Source organism: Peromyscus eremicus, chromosome 7 (assembly GCF_949786415.1).
Source record: "Peromyscus eremicus chromosome 7, PerEre_H2_v1, whole genome shotgun sequence".
Lineage (NCBI taxonomy): Eukaryota > Metazoa > Chordata > Mammalia > Rodentia > Cricetidae > Peromyscus > Peromyscus eremicus.
The window spans coordinates 77108187-77116736 of NC_081422.1; the positions used below are offsets into that span (position 1 = coordinate 77108187).

The 8550-nt window shown below is 39.2% G+C and overlaps 1 pseudogene; it reads left to right on the top strand.

Annotated features, from left to right (window-relative positions):
- The first annotated feature begins 5875 nt into the window (after positions 1-5875).
- On the top strand, positions 5876-6302 carry LOC131915651 (placenta-specific gene 8 protein-like; annotated as a pseudogene).
- The last annotated feature ends 2248 nt before the right edge of the window (positions 6303-8550 follow it).

The following is an 8550-nucleotide window of genomic DNA, read 5'->3' on the forward strand; positions in this document are numbered from 1 at the left end:
ACTCCCTCCCCTTCTCCCATTTCCACCTCTCCACCTTCCCCCCACCCCCATCCACTCCTCAGAGAGGATAACTTCACATTTTTTTTTTTTTAAATAAAGGAAAGCTTTTAACTGGGAGCTTGCTTACAGTTCAGAGGGTGAGTCCATTATCATAGCAGGGAGCATGGCAGCAGGCAGGCAAGCAGGGTGCTAGACAGATAGCTAAGAGCTACATCCTGATTCACAGGCAGAGAGAGAGAGAGAGAGAGAGAGAGAGAGAGAGAGAGAGAGAGAGAGAGAGAGAGAGACCTGGTGGTCTGGCTTGAACTTTTGAAACCTCAAAGCCCCAGTGACACCCTCCAACATGGCCACACCTTCTAATCCTTCTAATCCTTTCAAACAGTTCCACTCCTTGGTGACTAAGCAGGATCATGATAGGGAAAGCTAAAGAGATGACCAAACCAAACTAGTGGGAACTCATGAAAGTTGGATCAATGACTGTGGAGCCTGCCTGGACTAGGCCTTCTGCATGGTGAGACAACTATGTAGCTTGATCTGCTTGGGGGGGTCCCCTGGCAGTAGAATCAGAATCCATCCCTGGTGCTTGAGGGGATTTTTTGGAGCCCACTACCTATGATGGGACACCTCGTGCAGCCTTGAGGCAGGGGGAAGGGCTTAGACTTGCCTCTACTGGATGTGCCTTCCTATGGGAAGCCTTGCCTTCTTGTGTGTGGGGGAACTGGGGGGTAGGTTGGGGATGGGTTGGAGGGGTGGGAGAAGGGAAGAAGGCGATCTTTGATTGGTGTGTAAAATAAATGAAAAAAATTTTCTTAGTAAAAAAAAAAGAATGCTTGCTGCTCTTTTAGAGGACCCTAATTCAGTTCCAAGCATCTATGTCAGGAGGCTCAGAACTACCTCTAAGTCCAGCTCCAGGGGACTTGATGCCCTCTTCTGGCCTCTGCAGGCACTCACATGCCTGTACACATATACACAGACACAGACCACACACACACACACAAAAATAAATATCTTTTTAATGTAAAAAGATAGGAAAGAAAAGCAATTCCTGACTAAACCCTGTTTATAACAGATGAACTCTAAATGTAAAGATATGGACCAATTAAAAATAAAAGAATGAAAACACTCACCAAAAGAAAGCTACTTTAGACATGTTAATATCAGATAGACTTCAGAATATGAAAAGGGTTCATTATATAATGATAGGGGGCCAGTTTACTAGGGAGGCATGGCATAATTGTGTACTTAATAATCTCCAAATGCATAAACCCTAAAACAATAGTAGTGAAAGGAAAAATAAGTCTAACTATAATTATATTTAGATGTGTTGACATTCTTTTCTCAGTAATTGATAGAATAATTAAATTGCATCAGTAAGAATGTGAAAGAAGTGAGCAGTGCTATCTATCAACTTGATAGTATTATAAAGAACACTCTATTCCCAAATAGCAGAACATATCCTTTTCAAGTGTACAGAGAAATATTTCAAGGTGGGCTGTATTATAAAGCTTAAAACAAAACAAGCTCTTCAAGTTTCAAAGAGCTGACATTATTCACAGTGTGATCTCTGACCACAGTGAAGTTGACCAACATATCAGAAAGTATCTGCAAAAATCCTCAACTACCTGGAACATAAATGGCCTGAATATTGGTTAAAAGACACAAACACCCTAAAGAGGAAGCCATGAAAAAATTATAAACTTTTAAAATTTTTTTTGAGAGAAGTTCTTATTGTGTAGGCTTGGGTAGCCTAGAACTCACTGTGTAGACCAGGCTGGACTCAAATTCAAAGAGATCCGCCTACTTCTGCCTCCCAAGTGCTGAGATTGAAAGTGTGCACCACCATGCCCAGCCACTTTTTTGTTTATTTATGTTTATACTTTCTTTTTGAGACCTCTGAACTTGAGTACTATATCTACATCACTCCCTGCTTTCCTTTCCCCTTCCATTTATGGTTTCTTCTTTAATTTTTCTATCTCTATACATAAATACACACACATCCATACATATCTGTACATACGTGTATGTTATATTGTGTGTGTGCACTGAGTGTATATATATATACATATATATACACACATATATGTATATATAAACATACATATGTTCTGAATCCATTTAGTGTTGCTTGTATGTACATGTGTCCAGGGCTAACCATTTGGGATCAGACATCCTACATGGGAGCTTGTGTCTTGAGGAAACTCAAGTTCCCTCTCTCAGGAGCTGTTATCCACCTGCAGCTCTCTTCATCTAGGGGTGGAGCCACGTGAAATTTCCCCTGTCCATGTTGGCATGTCAACTGGCATCATTGTGCCTGTTTATTATTAATGTAAGAAGGCTAGCATTGCTCTTTAACCAAACAAAAGAGACTCTTGCAAGCCAGTATTCCACAAGAATATAGGTGCAAAAATCCTCATCATAATACTAATAAATCCCAGATAGCCATATGTATATTAAAACAAAATAATGTAACAAGATCAAATGGAGTTTGTCTTGGGAATGCAACACTGGTTCAGATAAATCAGTGTAACTCGGATATGATGTTAAAAACCAAAATTAGAAAATGGATTCAAGCTTTTCAATAGACAAAGAAGCATTTGACAAAGTTATAGACCAAACCATTGTAGAAAGTTCCCAGAAAGCTAGCGATTAAAGAAAATCTCCTCACCAGGCATGGTGGCGCACGCCTTTAATCCCAGCACTCAGGAGGCAGAGGCAGGCGGATCTCTGTGAGTTCGAGGCCAGCCTGGCCTACAGAGCTAGTTCCAGGACAGTGATGGCTATACAGAGAAACCCTGTCTCTAAAAAGAAAAGGAAAGAAGAAAATCTCCTAATCTGTTAAATAACAAAACTACACCAAGTGCAATTCTCTGTATTCACAGCCTTCATGCTTTTCCTGTAGACTAAGGCGAGAGTATCTACTTCCGACACTCCTCTTGAACATATCAGAGGTTCTAATTCACACCACAATGCAAGAAAATGAATAGAAGACTATAGATTATATGGGAAAATGTTGTCTTACATTGTTTACAGATTATATAGTAGCATATTTAACAAACCCAATGGAATCTATACATAAACTACAAAGATTAATCTGTGAATTTAGCAAGGTTATAGGCTAAAGTGTCGGCATAAAATGTTATCTAATCACTGTATATTAACAGTGAATAATTAAAATTTGTAAATTTTTTTGCAATAGATGTTGTTAAGGTATACACTATCTTTAAATTAATCTGTAGGTTCAGTGTATATCCACTCAAAATCCAGCAAATCTCTCTTGTGGAAATTGATAAAAAATTATTTAGAAATTAAAAGAATGTGAAATGCCTAAAACAATCTTGAAATAAAAGAGCAGAAGAGAAGATTTATACATTTATATTTCAAATAATCAACTGTAGAGATGAATGAAGCACAGGGGATGAAGAAATAGACAACTATGTGGTCACTTAATTTTGAACAGAAGAGTCAAAGTGATTCAATCAGGAGAAGGGGGAGGAAATTCAAAGAGGATAGCCATTAAAGCACACTGGAACTCTAAGATATCCATGAGGATGAATTTTGTCATTATTACACACCACATATAAAAATTAATTCAAATTTGACCACATATCTAGGTATAAGATTTAAGATGATAGACCTTCTAAATGAAAACGAAAAAACAAAAACAAAAGAACCACCAAGGAAGATATCAGTGACCTTAGAAGCTACAATTATAAAGAAAATAAAAGAGCTAATTTGGATTCTAGCCAAATCAAAACTATTCTTCAAAAGTCAGTTAAGCAAATAAAAAGACAACACATAAACTGGAAGAAAATATTTGCAAAACACATCATACAAGACTTAGATCTAGAATATATGCAGATTTCTTTCCACTCAGTAATAATAAGACAAAAAATATAATTAGAATTCAAGCCAAGGGTTTAAACAAATGCTTCACTAAGGAGGAAATGCAGTAGGCAAATAAGCTTATAAAAATGTCTCACATCATTAGTTATCAAGGAAATGTGAGTTTAATTCACACACACCTGCTAGGCTGGCTCAGCTTTGAGATTGCCAAATGCTGGTGAGGATGCTCCTCTGAACTCAGAGACTGCTGGAGAGAATTTAAGCAGTGTAGAATTTGGAAAAGAATTTTCAATTTTTTATAAACATTAAACACACAATTTCCATATGATTCCATAGTTATTTAACCAAGAGAAGGGAGCATATGCCAAAATAAGAAGAAAAACAGCACCAGGCGTTGGTGGTGCATGCCTTTAATCCCAGCACTCGGGAGGCAGAGGCAGGCAGATCTCTGAGTTCAAAGCCAACCTGGTCTGCAAAGCCACTTCCAAGACAGCCAGGGCTACACACAGAGAAATCCTATCTTAAAAGTCCCCAAACCAAACCAAACAAACAAACCCCCCCCCAAACAGCACTCAATATGCATGTTCATGATGACTTATACAAGAATGTTTATGCAAATTTTCTCAGAATAGACTCAGGTTGGAAACATTCAAAACACCATCAACCTGTGAATAAATTAGCAAGTTATGGTATGTCCACATTATGGACTACTATCTAACAACAAAGGAAGGAATTACCTATCCACATAACACCAGATGCCATAAAGCATCGTATTTAGTGAAAGAGCAAGAGCTATGTATTGTGCTATTCTGTTGTATGAAACTCTAGAAAAGGCCAAACCACAAGGTTAGCAAACTAGTCAAGGTTTTCAAGAGAGAAGGAGGAGGGATTAACACAGTCACAATGCAGAACTTCCATCATCATCACGCTTCCTCCCTTTGGAGTTAAGCCCGCCCCCTTCTTTAGAGACCCTTCTTCCTGCTGTCAACCTTAAGCAAGGAGACTAGCTACATTGAAGCTGGGGACAGAGACTGGTAGAGTGGGTGGTTTTGGAGGAAGGCTAAGGTGGGAAAACATGAGGGAGGGAAACGTTGGTGAGTGTTTCAAAGTTGTTCTAGATTTAGCAACATTCTCTCCCAGCACCTTCTATTTCCTCTTTGAGGTAGACAACACTCTGGAGACCACTTGTTTGAATATCAGTTTTCTGGATAACCTGTAAACATTTAGCAGGCTGTCATCTCACGGCTGGGTCTTTGTAACATCACAGGAGATGTTTGATACCTGGCTAAACATCCTCTCTCACTCTTAGAGCTGAGCAACGCGCAGTGCATTATTTCAGATCCCTGCCCTTTGACTGTTTCTTCTGCTTGGGATGCCAATTCCTTGACCAGCCTTACCCTCCAGTGTTACTTCAGTGAGTAAATTCTTCCTTCCAGTTCCAACTGTAGCTTAAAGGTCCCCTGCAGAATACCTCCCTGCCTCTGGAGACTTGGGCCAAGCCTATACTTCCTAAATTCTTCTCTTACAGTTCTTGAAAATGATGTTGCCATATCTTTTTTCCCTTCTTATTTAATTCTGATTCTTCCCCCTTGCATAATAGGCAGCACTCAGCAGACCTTTAATCAACATTTGCTAAATGGATGATTTCTTTTCCTACTAATCACATGATATATACAGAGCAGCATTAACCTTACATAATTATTAGGTTTGAGAAGAGAATAAACCCCAAATCTCCTCCATGGAAACTAAAAACACGGCGAATCAACACTGACTAAAGTGGATGCCAAACCTCAAATCCTTGGAGAGACCTGTTATGGGGACTTCCAACGGCAGCTCAAATGAGATATAAATAGACCGTAATGCAACCCAATTTTCCTTAAGAAGTTCTTCAAAGATAATATAATAAATTCACGTGTACAATTCCTTTAGCATTAGAAGTTCATAACATTAGTAAGATTCAACTCCAGACCACAAGACGCTTCCTGCTCCAAACCTTTTAAACTTCTAGGGCTTTTGAGACCACGCATCAAAGATGGCTCAGGCACCAACAGTCTTCGTGACGCAACCTGGATTTGTTCGTGCTCCCCCAAATTCCAACTGGCAGACCAGCCTGTGTGATTGCTTCAGAGACTGAGGAGTCTGCCTCTGTGGGACGTTTTGCTTTACATGCCTTGGGTGTCAAGTGGCAGCTGACATGAATGAATGCTGTTTGTGTGGGACAACTGTGGCGATGAGGACTCTCTACAGAACCCCATATGGCATTCCCGGATCTATTTGTGATGACTATATGGCCACCCTCTTCTGTCCCGTTAGCTCTCTTGTGCCAAATCAAGAGAAACATTAACTGGAGGAGAGCCATGAATTCTCTCTCAGGAGCTGGATGGGGAGAGCTCTTGCTGAAGCCCCAGAATCCAGAACACGCCTCTTTAGCCCCGTCTTTCGAAATCTTTCGCAACTGAGGTGCGATGGATGACCAGATAATTACAAGATGATGGCGTTTTAGAAATTCGACTTTTTGATTTATTTTAAAAGGATGTTGCTTTTTGACTTGGCTTCTCCTAGTTCCCATATCATCAAATATTCCAGCTTATACATTTTTTTACACTTTAAACATAAACCAAATAAAAGATTTTACTAAGAGGAAAAAAAAAGTTCACTACATTAGCTTGATAATTAGATGGGAAGTCATGAAAAGATTATGTTAAGTAAATTTTCATGTAGTCTAATCCAGCCTTCTGTGAGGCAAGTACCAGTGTTAATTCAACTGATTTTTCTTTTAAAGTACAGTTATCTACTTACTTTCAGAAATTAGAATTAAAACGTGATTAGTGGAAATCTTCTAACCACAACAAACAAAACAAAAGAATCCTGCTGGCATGTAAGGCATGTATTATGTCGTGTGTGTGTGTGTGTGTGTGTGTGTGTGTGTGTACAGTTGGTACGTATTGCTCCAGGAGAAGCCGAAGGACATGCAGGTGAGTGCAGACACTCCTATGTCTGTAACATTCATCAAATGCTGGAGGAGGGGTGGAGAACTCAGAATTGGGCCTAAAATCAGTGTGTCCTGTCCTTGACAATAACAATGAGATTTGAAAACAGAAAATGTCACTGATGGAAGTTTAACATCTCAACAGTTGCAGTTGTTTAAAAAAAAATACAGGCACAATTCAGGAGTAAAAAGAAAACAATAGCATCAAAAAAACAAAAGAGCAACAACAATAAAACCAAACCAAAGCAACGTGAACCAAACAGCAACAAAACACATCTCCTCTTGCCTGGTTAAATCCTTAGTGCCATGATCACAACAGAAAACAATAAATAAGTATAAACCCAGTGAACTTAGAAATCTCTCAATTTAAATAAAGTGTGCTGATCAATCTTGATTTCAATTTCACTGGATTAAGAAACCCCAAGGAGATTAGAAAACATACAAGATGCCTTCTTATAGATACCTGAAGATCATTTAGGTTGAAATACTAAGGCCTACGAAGTGTGGGAAAGCCCATGGGCAAATGTTCAAGAACTCTCTATGGTTTGAGGGTCTTAGTTTGCTATTGACGGAAATGAGTAGGAGGGAATCAGAAGGCTATCTTGGTTCTATGTCTTAACTGTAATAGTTGGATCACTCACAGAAACATGTGAATTTTCTCCAAGTATAAAATAAGGCCTGCCTACGTGAAGCTGCAAACTACCTCCAGGAACATCAGGGCATGCAGGATAGTGGTCAGACAATCTTTACTTTTTCCTTCATTTCATGAGACTCAGTGAAGAGCCTTCTTGGAAACTGCCTGGCAAGCTAGAACATGTCACATCAGCTGGCAGACCTTACCCTAATTCCATTCCTGTCTCATCAGCCTTTCCTAAAATCTAGAGCTCTAGAGACTGTCATGTGCCTATGTAAATCCTACCTTGCTATTATTTCCTGATTGCATTGTTCATTTAATATTTAGTCAACCAAACATGGGAATCTAGTTAACACAAGGGATATATTGCTTATTGTTACTGTCCTCATAGTGTTCATGTATCATCTACTGTGAAAAACATATGGAAATCAATAAGCCAAATGTAGGATTGAACATTATAACAAGGTAAAGAAAACAGAGAAAGTGTGTGAAGAGAGTTTTACTATGTATAAGTTTCAGAGTAAGTCTGTTGGGATGTTATATGTAAGATGCTACCTAAAGAATGATGTATATGAGTGTTCCAGAAAAAGAGACACCTGCAAAGCTCTAGTATGAGAGAAAAGCTAGGAACATGGGAAACTCTGAGTGAAGTCACAGGATGATACTGGCCAGGGTTGGAGAAGTAGAGGAACAATCATTCAGGGCTGTATCAAACAAAGTGATTAGTTTGGAGCTTGTTCACTAGCATGGGAACCACTGAAGGCTTTCCAGCAGAAAGTATGGTTGTTTTGTATACTGAAAAGAAGACAGGAAACACAGTTAAACATGGAGACACATTGGGTCTGTTTGCTGCCATGAAGCTAAGCTGTAATTGTGAAAAGAAAGTAGGTACTATCACTGAGGGCCTGACCTGGGGACAGGAAAGGTACCCAATCCATGAATGAATGACTATATCCATACATTTCATGGTATGGCACAGCCCTCTACATTAGTAACATTTATAATAACAACTAATGAGGTACAGACTGTAAATCTAGCACTCATGACTGTGAGACAGGAGAGCTGTGAATTTGTGTACTGTCTG